Below are 15,000 nucleotides of genomic sequence, written 5' to 3'. Positions count from 1 at the left end.
CTCCCCGGGCCCTCCGGACACCGCCCCGGGCACCCTGCCACGCGGCAGGACCCAGGACGGAGCCCGGGGCGGGGAGGCCGCCCTCCCCGGGGCCCCCAGGGGCCCGGCCGGAGCTCCTGAACCCAGGCGAGCGAGGGGAGGCTCCCCGGCCACGACGGAACCCCGTCCCGGGCCTTTGGCAGTGCCGCAGGCCGGGGGACGGGGCCCGGGGACGGAGACCACGACCCGGGGCCCGACCGGGCCCCTGGACCCAGCCGGGGCTCCCGGGACCGCAGGCGATGGGGAAGCCTCCCCGGGCCCTCCGGACTCCGCCCCGGGCACCCTGCCACGCGGCAGGACCCAGGACGGAGCCCGGGGCGGGGAGGCCGCCCTCCCCGGGGCCCCCAGGGGCCCGGCCGGAGCTCCTGAAACCAGGCGAGCGAGGGGAGGCTCCCCGGCCACGACGGAACCCCGTCCCGGGCCTTTGGCAGTGCCGCAGGCCGGGGGATGGGGCCCGGGGACGGAGACCACGACCCGGGGCCCGACCGGGCCCCTGGACCCAGCCGGGGCTCCCGGGACCGCAGGCGATGGGGAAGCCTCCCCGGGCCCTCCAGACACCGCCCCGGGCACCCTGCAACGCGGCAGGACCCAGGACGGAGCCCGGGGCGGGGAGGCCGCCCTCCCCGGGGCCCCCAGGGGCCCGGCCGGAGCTCCTGAACCCAATACAGCGAGGGGAGGCTCCCCGGCCACAACGGAACCCCGTCCCGGGCCTTTGGCAGTGCCGCAGGCCGGGGGACGGCGCCCGGGGCCGGAGACCCCGACCCCGGGCCCGGCCGGGCCCCTGGACCCAGCCGGGGCTCCGGGGACCGCAGGCGCAGGGGAAGCCTCCCCGGGCCCTCCGGACCCCTCCCCGGGCACCCTGCCACACGGCAGGACCCGGGACGGAGACCGGCCGCAACGGAACCCCGTCCCGGGCCTTTGGCAGTGCCGCAGGCCGGGGGACGGCGCCCGGGGCCAGAGACCCCGACCCGGGGCCCAGCCGGGCCCCTGGACCCAGCCGGGGCTCCGGGGACCGCAGGCACAGGGGAAGCCTCCCCGGGCCCTCCGGACCCCTCCCCGGGCACCCTGCCACGCGGCAGGACCCGGGACGGAGACCGGGGCAAGGAGGCCGCCCTCCCCGGGGCCCGGCCGGAGCTCCTGAACCCAATCCAGCCACGGGAGGCACCCCGGCCACAACGGAACCCCGTCCCGGGCCTTTGGCGGTGCCGGGGGACGGCGCCCGGGGCCAGAGACCCCGACCCGGGGCCTGGCGGGGCCCCTGGACCCAGCCGGGGCTCCCGGGCCCACAGGCGCAGGGGAAGGCCCTCCGGCCACCCTGCCACACGGCAGGACCCAGTTGCCGGCTGAGGACCGAGAGGGGTCCCAGAGTACCCTGTCCCTAGTAATCCGGAGGAAGGCTACCCCCCGTTCTTGAAACCCGCGCGCTCCGAGTGACGGAGGGGACCCTAGGGGCGAACGCACCCGGCCTCCTGGAGCCCCGGCTGGGATCCGAGAGGCAAATGGACCCTCATCGGGACTTCCAGGCCTGGCCCTGCCATCTGGTCGCCCCATTGGAAAGCATTGCGCGCGACCAGATGGCCGAGGGGAAAGGCGCCACCGGGTGGCCGGCAACTCAAAGGACTCCCGCCTGCCCACCCACCCACCCGGGGCTCGGGGTGGGGACTCTGCTTCCCGGCTGGGCCTCAGGCATGGGGAGGACCACCGGAGCTCTCGGGGCCTGGGCGCCCGGGGGGGAGGACTGCCCGGGACCCGTGGAGCCCATCCCTGGGCACTTTGCCATGCCGCGGCCTGGAGGAGGGAAGCCCCGGAGGCCTGGGAGGATGTTGCCCGGGCGTAGCCCATCTGGTCCCCGGCAATGAACCGCACAGCCCCGGCATGGGTGTTTCCTGGCATTCCCTGCCCCTATTAATCCGGAGGAAGGATACCCCCCTTTCTTGTAACCCGCGCGCTGCGAGTGACGGAGGGGACCCTAGGCGCGGACGCGCCCGGCCTCCTGGAGCCCCGGCTGGGATCCGGGAGGCGAATGGACCCTCATCGGGACTTCCAGGCCGGCCCGGCCATCTGGTCGCCCCATTGGAAAGCATTGCGCGCGACCAGATGGCCGAGGGGAAAGGCACGACCAGGCCGGCAACTGAAAGGGCTCCCGTCTGCCCGAGCCATAGCGGTAGCGGTAGGGCTCCCGCCTGCCCACCCTCACACCAAGGGCTCGGGGTGGGGACTCTGCTTCCCGGGTTGGCCTCGGGCACGGGGAGGTCCACCGGAGCTCTCGGGGCCTGGGCGCCCGGGGGAGGACTGCCCGGGACCCGTGGAGCCCGTCCCTGGGCACTTTGCCATGCCGCGTGCCGGAGGAGGGAAGCCCCGGAGGCCTGGGAGGATGTTGCCCGGGCTCAGCCCATCTGGTCCCCGGCAAAGAACCGTCAGCCCCGGAGGGGTGTTCTGGCATACCCTGCCCCTACTAATCCGGAGGGAAATTACCCCCCTTTCTTGTAATCCGTGCGCACAAGGTGACAGAGAGGACCCTAGGCGCGGACACGCCCGACCTCCTGGAGCCCCGGCTGGAATCCGGGAGGCAAATGGACCCTCATCGGAACTTCCAGGCCGGCCCGGCCATCTGGTCGGCTGGCCCGCAGGGCCATCTGGTCGCGCAGCCAGGCGACCAGATGGCCAGGGACCACCCAGGTCTGGCTGATACGGATCGTACTTGCGCGGTCGGACTTGATTTTTGACATTGGTACGGTAAATCGTCCGGGGACGTGTCGGACACGTTTTCCGACCCGAGAAGGTGTGGGGGACGCGACCCAATGCGAATCGTATGGAGTTTTTCCCAGACGAATCGTACTTGCCAGTTTGTACGGCAATTGTACGATTCGGTCGGAAAAAAATCCAGATACAATTCGTACGGGGGAAATATCTCCAGGATCGGAATCGGCACCTCGGTCGGAAAAAAATCCAGATACGATTCGTACGGGGGAGATATCTCCAGGATCGGAATCGGCACCTCGGTCGGAAAAAAATCCAGATACGATTCGTACGGGGGAAATATCTCCAGGATCGGAATCGGCAGCTCGGTCGGAAAAAAATCCAGATACGATTCGTACGGGGGAAATATCTCCAGGATCGGAATCGGCACCTCGGTCGGAAAAAAATCCAGATACGATTCGTATGGGGGGAAATATCTCCAGGATCGAAATGGGCACCCAAATGTCTGAACCTGCGGTTCCTCTCGTACTGAGCAGGATTACTATTGCAACAACACATCATCAGTAGGGTAAAACTAACCTGTCTCGCGACGGTCTAAACCCAGCTCACGTTCCCTATTAGTGGGTGAACAATCCAACGCTTGGTGAATTCTGCTTCACAATGATAGGAAGAGCCGGGCACTCTGGACCCCGCCCCGGGCATCCTGCCACGCGGCAGGACCCCGGACGGAGCCCGGGGCGGGGAGGCCGCACTCCCCGGGGCCCCCAGGGGCCCGGACGGAACTCCTGAACCCAGGCGAGCGAGGGGAGGGGCTCCTCAGCCAAGCACATACACCGAGGTGCCGATTACGATCCTGAAGAAAGCGGGTCCAAACTGTCGGTCGGAGCGTATTCTCCGTCCGACTCGTAACCGTTTGGGAAATTGTCATGCCGCGGCAGGACCCAGGACGAAGCCCGGGGCGGGGAGGCCGCCCTCCCCGGGGCCCCCAGGAGCCCGGCCGGAGCTCCTTTGGCAGTGCCGCAGGCCGGGGGACGGGGCCCGGGGACGGAGACCCCGACCCGGGGCCCGACCGGGCCCCTGGACCCAGCCGGGGCTCCCGGGACCGCAGGCGATGGGGAAGCCTCCCCGGGCCCTCCGGACACCACCCCGGGAACCCTGCCACGCAGCAGGACCCAGGACGGAGCCCGGGGCAGGGAGGCCGCCCTCCCCGGGGCCCCCCAGGGGCCCGGCCGGAGCTCCTGAACCCAGGCGAGCGAGGGGAGGCTCCCCGGCCACGACGGAACCCCGTCCCGGGCCTTTGGCAGTGCCGCAGGCCGGGGGACGGGGCCCGGGGACAGAGACCCCGACCCGGGCCCCTGGACCCAGCCGGGGCTCCCGGGACCGCAGGCGATGGGGAAGCCTCCCCGGGCCCTCCAGACACCGCCCCGGGCACCCTGCCACACGGCAGGACCCAGGACGGAGCCCGGGGCGGGGAGGCCGCCCTCCCCGGGGCCCCCAGGGGCCCGGTCGGAGCTCCTGAACCCAATACAGCGAGGGGAGGCTCCCCGGCCACAACGGAACCCCGTCCCGGGCCTTTGGCAGTGCCGCAGGCCGGGGGACGGCGCCCGGGGCCGGAGACCCCGACCCGGGGCCCAGCCGGGCCCCTGGACCCAGCCGGGGCTCCGGGGACCGCAGGCACAGGGGAAGCCTCCCAGGGCCCTCCGGACCCCTCCCCGGGCACCCTGCCACGCGGCAGGACCCGGGACAGAGACCGGGGCAAGGAGGCCGCCCTCCCCGGGGCCCGGCCGGAGCTCCTGAACCCAATCCAGCCACGGGAGGCACCCCGGCCACAACGGAACCCCGTCCCGGGCCTTTGGCGGTGCCGGGGGACGGCGCCCGGGGCCAGAGACCCCGACCCGGGGCCTGGCGGGGCCCCTGGACCCAGCCGGGGCTCCCGGGCCCACAGGCGCAGGGGAAGGCCCTCCGGCCACCCTGCCACACGGCAGGACCCAGTTGCCGGCTGAGGACCGAGAGGGGTCCCAGAGTACCCTGTCCCTAGTAATCCGGAGGAAGGCTACCCCCCGTTCTTGAAACCCGCGCGCTCCGAGTGACGGAGGGGACCCTAGGGGCGAACGCACCCGGCCTCCTGGAGCCCCGGCTGGGATCCGAGAGGCAAATGGACCCTCATCGGGACTTCCAGGCCTGGCCCTGCCATCTGGTCGCCCCATTGGAAAGCATTGCGCGCGACCAGATGGCCGAGGGGAAAGGAGCCACCGGGTGGCCGGCAACTGAAAGGACTCCCGCCTGCCCACCCACCAGGGGCTCGGGGTGGGGACTCTGCTTCCCGGCTGGGCCTCAGGCACGGGGAGGACCACCGGAGCTCTCGGGGCCTGGGCGTACCCGGGGGAGGACTGCCCGGGACCCGTGGAGCCCGTCCCTGGGCACTTTGCCATGCCGCGGCCCAGAGGAGGGAAGCCCCGGGGACCTGGGAGGATGTTGCCCGGGCGTAGCCCATCTGGTCCCCGGCAATGAACCGCACAGCCCCGGCATGGGTGTTTCGGCATACCCTGCCCCTACTAATCCGGAGGAAGGATACCCTCCTTTCTTGTAACCCGCGCGCTGCGAGTCACGGAGGGGACCCTAGGCGCGGACGCGCCCGGCCTCCTGGAGCCCTGGCTGGGATCCGGGAGGCGAATGGACCCTCATCGGGACTTCCAGGCCGGCCCGGCCATCTGGTCGCCCCATTGGAAAGCATTGCGCGCGACCAGATGGCCGAGGGGAAAGGAGCGACCGGATGGCCGGCAACTGAAAGGGCTCCCGTCTGCCCGAGCCATAGCGGTAGGGCTCCCGCCTGCCCACCCTCACACCAAGGGCTCGGGGGGGACTCTGCTTCCCGGGTTGGCCTCGGGCACGGGGAGGTCCACCGGAGCTCTCGGGGCCTGGGCGCCCGGGGGAGGACTGCCCGGGACCCGTGGAGCCCGTCCCTGGGCACTTTGCCATGCCGCGGCCCGGAGGAGGGAAGCCCCGGAGGCCTGGGAGGATGTTGCCCGGGCGTAGCCCATCTGGTCCCCGGCAATGAACCACACAGCCCCAGCATGGGTGTTCCGGCATACCCTGCCCCTAATAATCCGGAGGAAGGATACCCCCCTTTCTTGTAACCCGCGCGCTGCAAGTGACGGAGGGGACCCTAGGCGCGGACGCGCCCAGCCTCCCGGAGCCCTGGCTGGGATCCGGGAGGCGAATGGACCCTCATCGGGACTTCCAGGCCGGCCCGGCCATCTGGTCGCCCCATTGGAAAGCATTGCGCGCGACCAGATGGCCGAGGGGAAAGGCGCGACCAGGTGGCCGGCAACTGAAAGGGCTCCCGTCTGCCCGAGCCATAGCGGTAGGGTTCCCGCCTGCCCACGCAGGGCTCCGTGGCTGCAGGGCTCCGGGGCTGCAGGGCTCCGGGGCTGCAGGGCTCCGGGGCTGCAGGGCTCTGGGCCTGCAGGGCTCCGGGCCTGCAGGGCTCCGGGGCTGCAGGGCTCCGGGGCTGCAGGGCTCTGGGCCTGCAGGGCTCCGGGGCTGCAGGGCTCCGGGCCTGCAGGGCTCCGGGGCTGCAGGGCTCCGGGGCTGCAGGGCTCTGGGCCTGCAGGGCTCCGGGGCTGCAGGGCTCCGGGCCTGCAGGGCTCCGGGGCTGCAGGGCCCTGGGCCTGCTAGGGTTCCGGGCCTGCAGGGCTCCAGGGCTCCGTGCTGAAGGGCTCCAGGGTCTGCAGGGCTTTGGGGCTGCAGGCCTCGGGGGACGCCCGGGAGACCCATGGAGCCCGTCCTGGGCACTTTGCCTCGCCGCGGGCTGGAGGAGGAAGCACCCGACGCCCCGGGGAAGTGTCGTCCGGGCTTGGCCCATCTGGTCCCCGCCTGAGAACCGCAATCCCCAGGAGGGGTGTCCCGGCATACCCTGCCCCTACTAATCCGGAGGAAGGCTACCCACCTTTCTTGTAACCCTCGCGCTCCGAGTGACGGAGGGGACCCTAGGCGCGGACGCGCCCGGCCTCCTGGAGCCCTGGCTGGGATCCGCGAGGCGAATGGACCCTCATCGGGACTTCCAGGCCGGCCCGGCCATCTGGTCGCCCCATTGGAAAGCATTGCGCGCGACCAGATGGCCGAGGGAAAGGTGCGACCAGATGGCCGGGACCGGAAGGACTCCCAGCTGCCCACACCGAGCCATAGCGGTAGGGCTCCCGCCTGCCCTTGCAGGGCTCCGGGGCTCTGCACCAGGGTCCCTTGTCCCGGGCAGATGGACACTTGGCAGGCCGCAGGACGTGGGATCCCAGGCCCTGACCAAAAATCAGGAGGCTTGGGGCCGGTCCCTGCTTCTCAACACAGCCAGGCTGGGGAGGTCGGGGAGCCTGCCCAAGCACGAGGGACCCGTCCCGGGCACACAGTCCATGAGGTTGTGCGCTCGTTTTCCACAATTTTCTTCAGAATAGTGCGTAGTTGCGCTAGGCAAAGTCCGCCCAGCCCTACTCAGGATGTGCTCTCGTTTTCCACAAATTTTTTCAAAATTCTGCTACGCAAAGTCCGCCCAGCCCTAACCAAACTCCTACTACGCAGTGGAAAGGACTTAGCCAGCCACCCACCCACCTGGCCCGGTCCCTGCTTCTGATCCCAGCCAGGTCTGGGGAGACTCCCTTCGCCCAATGGACCACGTCACGGGCACCCGGACCCTTACCAGGCCGCAGGACGGGTTCTCACAAACCACACGGTTGTATAGGGGTGGGCAGAAAACTACGCTCCGTCAGCGTAGCAGATACAGCCAGCCACTCCTGCACACCGGCCCGGTCCCTGCTTCTGATAGCAGCCAGGCCGGAGAGAGCCTCCCTGGGCCCCGGTGGACCCCTGTCTCCAGCACCTAGACCCTCGGCTGTCTTGCAGGACGGGGGTGGCTCACGCACCCCGGGGCCCGCCGGACGGTGCAAGAGCCCCGGGCCCGGTCCCAGCTTCAGAACCCTAGCCAGGCCGGGGAGAAACTCCCTGGGCCCCGGTGGACACCCTTCCTGTTAGAAATGGGATTTCTGGTTGGCTGAGGCTTGCGCCAAAGCCAGGCAGAAACCACCACTCTAGTCAGGGCTGGGGAGTTACACGCCAAAGATAACCCCTGCTCACCCCCTTGGTAGCTTGGCACGAGCAGTCAGGCTTATCTCTGAGGCGATGTGTAAAGCGTTTGCGCGCGCACCCAGCAACAACACCCAAGGCCCACCACAAAGGAAACTCCACACAAGGTATTCTATAAAAATAGCCTTTGTATTATACACAACACATTAGATAAAAACACACACTCTACAATGTGCCAACAGGCACGGGCAGAATTTACAAGGGATTATATATACAGGGGACAGGGCCACATGGACCACTGTCAGGAATTAGCACTTTGTAGGAATAGCAATTAGAACGTAGGAATAATATTTTAGAACATAGCACATACAATCACTGTAGCACTAAAAATAGAACATATAGCACACAACCAGTACCTACTGGCGCAATAATGACCTCAGCGTCATCACACTAGCATCAGGTAAGTACCACCTACGCAACCCTAACCACCTTTAGAAAAACATTGCGCAGGGAATCAGGACCTCACTAGCACCACCTGTGTTAGGGAGAAAACAACCACCTAAGTATCACAATACCTGTAGGGGTCTAAGCACATAAACACATGATGCATAACATTCAGAGGTGTAAAGCAAAGCACATGACGCATAACCACATTCAGAGGTGCAGGAAAGGTACAATGGCGCAAAAACTCACATTAGCCACTATCTGTGGCAGTCCCTGGGCCAGCTGGCCGTGGAGGGGTAAGGACGCCCTATGTCCAGAGAAGTTAGGGCACGGCTGCGCCAGCTGCGCCAGCCAAGCGCACAACCAAACGCAGAGGTCACAACCTAAACGTTGCAGCTGCCCACTAAGTGCTGGGCAGCTGGGAAAAGGAACGTGGGCACCACTGTGCCCTCTGAACACGGATCACAGTCACGTGGGGCCCCTCTGAGCTCTAAGAAAACACTTGTGGCCCCCTGAGCCTCACAGGCTCTGATCAATAATGCGCTCCTTCGTTGGAGCCTCACGGGGCTCGTGGTCCCCAAGGAGATGCCCCCGGACTTCGGTGGAGCCTCGTGGGCTCTGAAAACAATAGGCCCCAAACAAACGATCTGGGGGACGTTGGAGCCCTCTAGGCTCTTTAACCTCTCTGCCCCCTTCGTTGGAGTCCCTCTCAGGGACTCGCGAGCCTCGCAGGCTCGTAACACACTGTGCCCGGACGTTGGGGCGGCCCGCTGCTAGACGGGGCCGCCCAGGAAGTCGGCACCGGCACTGGTGCCTCTCTCTCGCTGCCCCCCCTCCCCTTGGAGCCAGGACTTACCGGGCCTCTGGGGGAAGGATTCCTCTTCACCCGGTCCCTTCTTCCTTCAGGGGAGCGTGGGGAGGATCCTCCTCGGGGCCTTCCTTCTTCTCCGGCGTTCGGCCCAGCCTGGGTCGCGGGGGTCACGTCTTCGCTCCGGACCGGCCCAGCGCGGGGTAGGCTCCCGCCTGGGTCTTGAGGGCATAGACCAGCACGGACTTTCGGAGGGAGGCGGGGTAGGCTCCCGCCCTCCTACTTCCTTTTCCGGTTGTCCCGGAGGCCCGCCCCCGGCCCGCCTGACTTCCTGGTCGGGCGCCGGAGGGCGATTCACGGGGCAAATGCCGGGTGTGCACCGGCGCTATTATAATCCAATAAATCGAGGTGGGCACTCGATATTGCGGCAATGTCCCTGGCAGGGTGGGCACCTGCCAGGGGACTTTAGGATTTGCAGAGAACGGGGCACACGCCGGGTGGGCACCGGCTTTTCGAAATAGCGCGCTCCAAGCGCTAAGGAAAGCAAGGGAGGGCGCTCCCAGCGCTCAAGGCCAGTTCAGCGCTTCCAGGCGCTTAGAGATCCAAATAAAGCGCTCCCAGCGCGTTAAGGGTGCCAGTAGCAAAGTCCAGCAGAGTTTTCCCCTGCATGCAGCAGGGCAGGGGTGGGGGGCAAGGCTGGACCCAGAGCCAGCTCACTGGGCCTCCAGGCAGGGAGGTAGTCCAGGTGGCGGTCCTCTGGTCCAGCAGCAGCAGCAGCCCCCCTCAGGCAGAATCCTGGCAAAGAACAGTTTCTGTGGGGACACAGCCCCATTTTTATACAGGCAAACCCTTTGTTCTGGGTTCAGGGTGAGGGGGAAAACCAGTCGCAGCTGGTTGGGGAGCACCCTTGATGTGCTCAGCCCCTCACTCTATTCACTGGCAGGGCTAGGGTCGTCAGTCGCACCACAGGGGGCGGGGCCAGCATTGTGTTTGGAAAACCCTGTCCTATTCAGGACCCAGGTGGACTCCTCCCACCCATCTAGCTGCTGATCTCCCCATTCACCACTGGGTGACTCATCCTGATACTGGGGAATCCCTAGCCCGTCACATGACACGACCAGCCAATCACGCGACAGACACACTGCACACCGAAGTGCCCACTTCTAGAAGTGGCACTTCCACACTAGGTACATGCACGCCGCACACATCATCGCGCAGCATTCACTCCCACGAGTCCGCACATACCAAACTCGGGCCTGCACACCCCACGCATCAGGAACTACTAGGGACACATACATTCCCCATGCATTCCTATGGGAGGGCAGGCCTATCTCACCACATGCACTCAGAGCACGCACGCACTTTACCCTGGGACACAGGGAAAGTGCGCAGAGACCAAACAATCACCATACCAAGTCACCAATAAAAAGCCAAAAAGTCCAGGGGTGAACCTGCCAGAAGGGCCAAGTCCAACACAACCCCCTTCCAGCCAAAACGCAGGGCAGACCAATCACCACCGTGATGGACTTCCCTGCTTGGGGCGATAGAACACGGACGCGGGCCCGCAACTGCATGGACACCCTCCGGTTCTACGCCACGGTGAACCCATGGAATTCTTTTTAACACCACTGTCTGGACCAACTGGGCTACCCCACTGGTACTCCCAAGCTGTCCGCGGCCAAGACCAGGCCCTAGGCCACCCAGGTGCCACTGGTCTTTGCCTAACCACAGAGTGGGGGGTAGTAACCCCTGGCACATAGCGGCCATTCTCCACTCTTCCTCTCTGAACGACAGGACTAGACTGCCACTGGTTCTCCAGCCTAGGGTCTACACCCTCAGGCGGACCAGGAGTCTCAGGGAAGGCTCTCCTCCCCCTACCTCTTCTCCTAGGGTTCCTCCTCCTCTGGCGAGGGGTACACCTAGAACGCCATCCCAACCCAGGGTTTAACCCCTCAGGTTGTACCGGGGGCAGAGGTGGGCTCTCCCACCCTCTGCACCCCCTTCCAGAGCCCTGCTCCCTACCAACTGGGGCGGTACCTCTGGAAGAAGAATTGGTCGGGACGCTGGTTACAGACGTCCCACCCTTCAGGTCAGGCTGATCCCGAACCTGGCCTTCCAACCTCCGGCCTAGAACCTTTGGTGGAATAATTGCCTGGCACTCCAGGACTTCTGGGGATTTCCACTCCATCCCCCTGAGGCTATCAAAGGACACATACGTCAAGCGACTGTCTGTCTGGCGCTGATCTCCCGTCCCCTGTCCACCTGACAGTGCGCGGAGATCCCCCAGAACAGAAGTGGTGCCACCCTGGTCACTACACGGGATCCTAGCCCAACTGGGTAGTCCCTGACCCACAGGCTCTTCCACTGGGAAACTCATCCCCCAATCACTCCTCACACTGGACTCCTGTACCCTCCCTACCGGAGCGGTACTGCCAGACTCTAGAACCACAGGAGCCCTGGTTACAGGTGCTCCAGGTCCTCTACTCACCAGGAGATCTCCCTCAAATGGGCTAACAGGACAGCCTAGGTCCCCGACTTGGTGTTCCCTCATGGAACCATCCAAGTCCTGAGGCAGGGTTTCGTACGTCAGGGGACCCTCGGTCACCCTCTCACTCCTGCTCCACTGAGCCAGGCAGTGAGCCCCTACACCCTCCTCGCTATCCTGGGACCTAGCTGGGCTACACTGAGCCTCTTCCACCACGCTGGGCTGGAAGATACCTGACCCACTACTTTTGGAGTCACTCCCTAATGACTCTAGAGAACCTCTAGCCCTTTCCCAGCGCTCTGCTTCCTCCGCAAGCTCAAGGGGCTCAGACAATCCACACCCCAACAGGTGTTGGCGCAACCCTGGCACACAACAACTGAGCAGGTGTTCTTTGAGAACCAGATTACACAGTATATCAAAATCACTTGCTGTGGAAATCCAATCAAACATTGCATCCTCACATCCATCCACAAACTCCTCCCAAGTCTGGTGAGACAGTTTCCTACTGCCCCTGAATTTCAACCTTAACTCCTCCTCCTGGGGAACAGGTACCAGACTGGGGGAACTGGGACTGGGATTTCCTACACTGGAATCTACATCGCTACTACCACTGGACTCAACCCTCCCTGGGGAGCCCAGAAAATTAAAACTGCGCGCAGGGGATAGTCTACCCTCCAGAGCTACTTTGCCTCTGGTGGAGGCCCTCTCAGCCTCCTCTACCCTCTCCCGCGCCAAGACCCACTCAGTCTCTCGCTGTTGCTTCCTGGCCTCCAGCTGCGCCATAGCCTGAGCATGCTCTAACCTGAGCTTCTCTAACGCCAGCTGGTGCTCCCTTTCTTTCCTCCTATCTTCCCACTCCTCTGGGGACAGGGAAAGGGATGAGGCGCTGCCTTCTACGCTGGACCCAGCACGGGACGCCCTACCTATGGGGTCCTCACTCTCTACTGGCGTCCAGGTATTGTCATCCTCTACCTCCTCTTCTGACTCTTCCTCTGTACAGTACCTTTCTAACTCCTGCCTCTGGCGCCAAGCTAGCTCATAGGGATCACAAGCAGGCTCCATTCTGGCGGACGTTATGGTAACAATTATACAGGGAACCTAGGGGTCTGAGTTTCACACAGGAGCACACAATTCACAAAAAGATTCAGCAAGCTCTCTAACCCAGAGAACTCACACTCACTTGCCTAGTGCCACACACCATTCATCCACACACACAACCCTCCCCTCGGACTGGTAAGGCAGTTTCTACCACCCCTGATTCCTCAACCTGACCACCACGTGACACAGGTACCAACTCTGGGCGCAGGGCGGGGGACAAATGTACAGGACACTATTACGCTGCCACCACTGGATCCCACCCTCTGGTGAATCCAGAATCACAATATGCACTAAGGGGGATGATCTACCCTCCCGAGCTAGGGACACCTAACTCACAGTGCACAAAAACACATTTCCAAAGAAATGACAATTAAAAACAATTTTAAAACAATAATCCCTATACCATGTGATTTATCTAAATGCAGAGTTTTGTAGTGCGGCCAGTTGCCGCTGCGGTACAGCGCAAACGCAAGTCCAAATCCCACCGCTGATCACCAAAGTTAGAAATGGGATTTCTGGTTGGCTGAGGCTTGCGCCAAAGCCAGGCAGAAACCACCACTCTAGTCAGGGCTGGGGAGTTACACGCCAAAGATAACCCCTGCTCACCCCCTTGGTAGCTTGGCACGAGCAGTCAGGCTTATCTCTGAGGCGATGTGTAAAGCGTTTGCGCGCGCACCCAGCAACAACACCCAAGGCCCACCACAAAGGAAACTCCACACAAGGTATTCTATAAAAATAGCCTTTGTATTATACACAACACATTAGATAAAAACACACACTCTACAATGTGCCAACAGGCACGGGCAGAATTTACAAGGGATTATATATACAGGGGACAGGGCCACATGGACCACTGTCAGGAATTAGCACTTTGTAGGAATAGCAATTAGAACGTAGGAATAATATTTTAGAACATAGCACATACAATCACTGTAGCACTAAAAATAGAACATATAGCACACAACCAGTACCTACTGGCGCAATAATGACCTCAGCGTCATCACACTAGCATCAGGTAAGTACCACCTACGCAACCCTAACCACCTTTAGAAAAACATTGCGCAGGGAATCAGGACCTCACTAGCACCACCTGTGTTAGGGAGAAAACAACCACCTAAGTATCACAATACCTGTAGGGGTCTAAGCACATAAACACATGATGCATAACATTCAGAGGTGTAAAGCAAAGCACATGACGCATAACCACATTCAGAGGTGCAGGAAAGGTACAATGGCGCAAAAACTCACATTAGCCACTATCTGTGGCAGTCCCTGGGCCAGCTGGCCGTGGAGGGGTAAGGACGCCCTATGTCCAGAGAAGTTAGGGCACGGCTGCGCCAGCTGCGCCAGCCAAGCGCACAACCAAACGCAGAGGTCACAACCTAAACGTTGCAGCTGCCCACTAAGTGCTGGGCAGCTGGGAAAAGGAACGTGGGCACCACTGTGCCCTCTGAACACGGATCACAGTCACGTGGGGCCCCTCTGAGCTCTAAGAAAACACTTGTGGCCCCCTGAGCCTCACAGGCTCTGATCAATAATGCGCTCCTTCGTTGGAGCCTCACGGGGCTCGTGGTCCCCAAGGAGATGCCCCCGGACTTCGGTGGAGCCTCGTGGGCTCTGAAAACAATAGGCCCCAAACAAACGATCTGGGGGACGTTGGAGCCCTCTAGGCTCTTTAACCTCTCTGCCCCCTTCGTTGGAGTCCCTCTCAGGGACTCGCGAGCCTCGCAGGCTCGTAACACACTGTGCCCGGACGTTGGGGCGGCCCGCTGCTAGACGGGGCCGCCCAGGAAGTCGGCACCGGCACTGGTGCCTCTCTCTCGCTGCCCCCCCTCCCCTTGGAGCCAGGACTTACCGGGCCTCTGGGGGAAGGATTCCTCTTCACCCGGTCCCTTCTTCCTTCAGGGGAGCGTGGGGAGGATCCTCCTCGGGGCCTTCCTTCTTCTCCGGCGTTCGGCCCAGCCTGGGTCGCGGGGGTCACGTCTTCGCTCCGGACCGGCCCAGCGCGGGGTAGGCTCCCGCCTGGGTCTTGAGGGCATAGACCAGCACGGACTTTCGGAGGGAGGCGGGGTAGGCTCCCGCCCTCCTACTTCCTTTTCCGGTTGTCCCGGAGGCCCGCCCCCGGCCCGCCTGACTTCCTGGTCGGGCGCCGGAGGGCGATTCACGGGGCAAATGCCGGGTGTGCACCGGCGCTATTATAATCCAATAAATCGAGGTGGGCACTCGATATTGCGGCAATGTCCCTGGCAGGGTGGGCACCTGCCAGGGGACTTTAGGATTTGCAGAGAACGGGGCACACGCCGGGTGGGCACCGGCTTTTCGAAATAGCGCGCTCCAAGCGCTAAGGAAAGCA

This window comes from Triturus cristatus, chromosome 12 (assembly GCF_964204655.1).
Source record: "Triturus cristatus chromosome 12, aTriCri1.1, whole genome shotgun sequence".
NCBI classification, from domain to species: Eukaryota; Metazoa; Chordata; class Amphibia; order Caudata; family Salamandridae; genus Triturus; species Triturus cristatus.
This window is presented reverse-complemented; position numbering follows the sequence as displayed.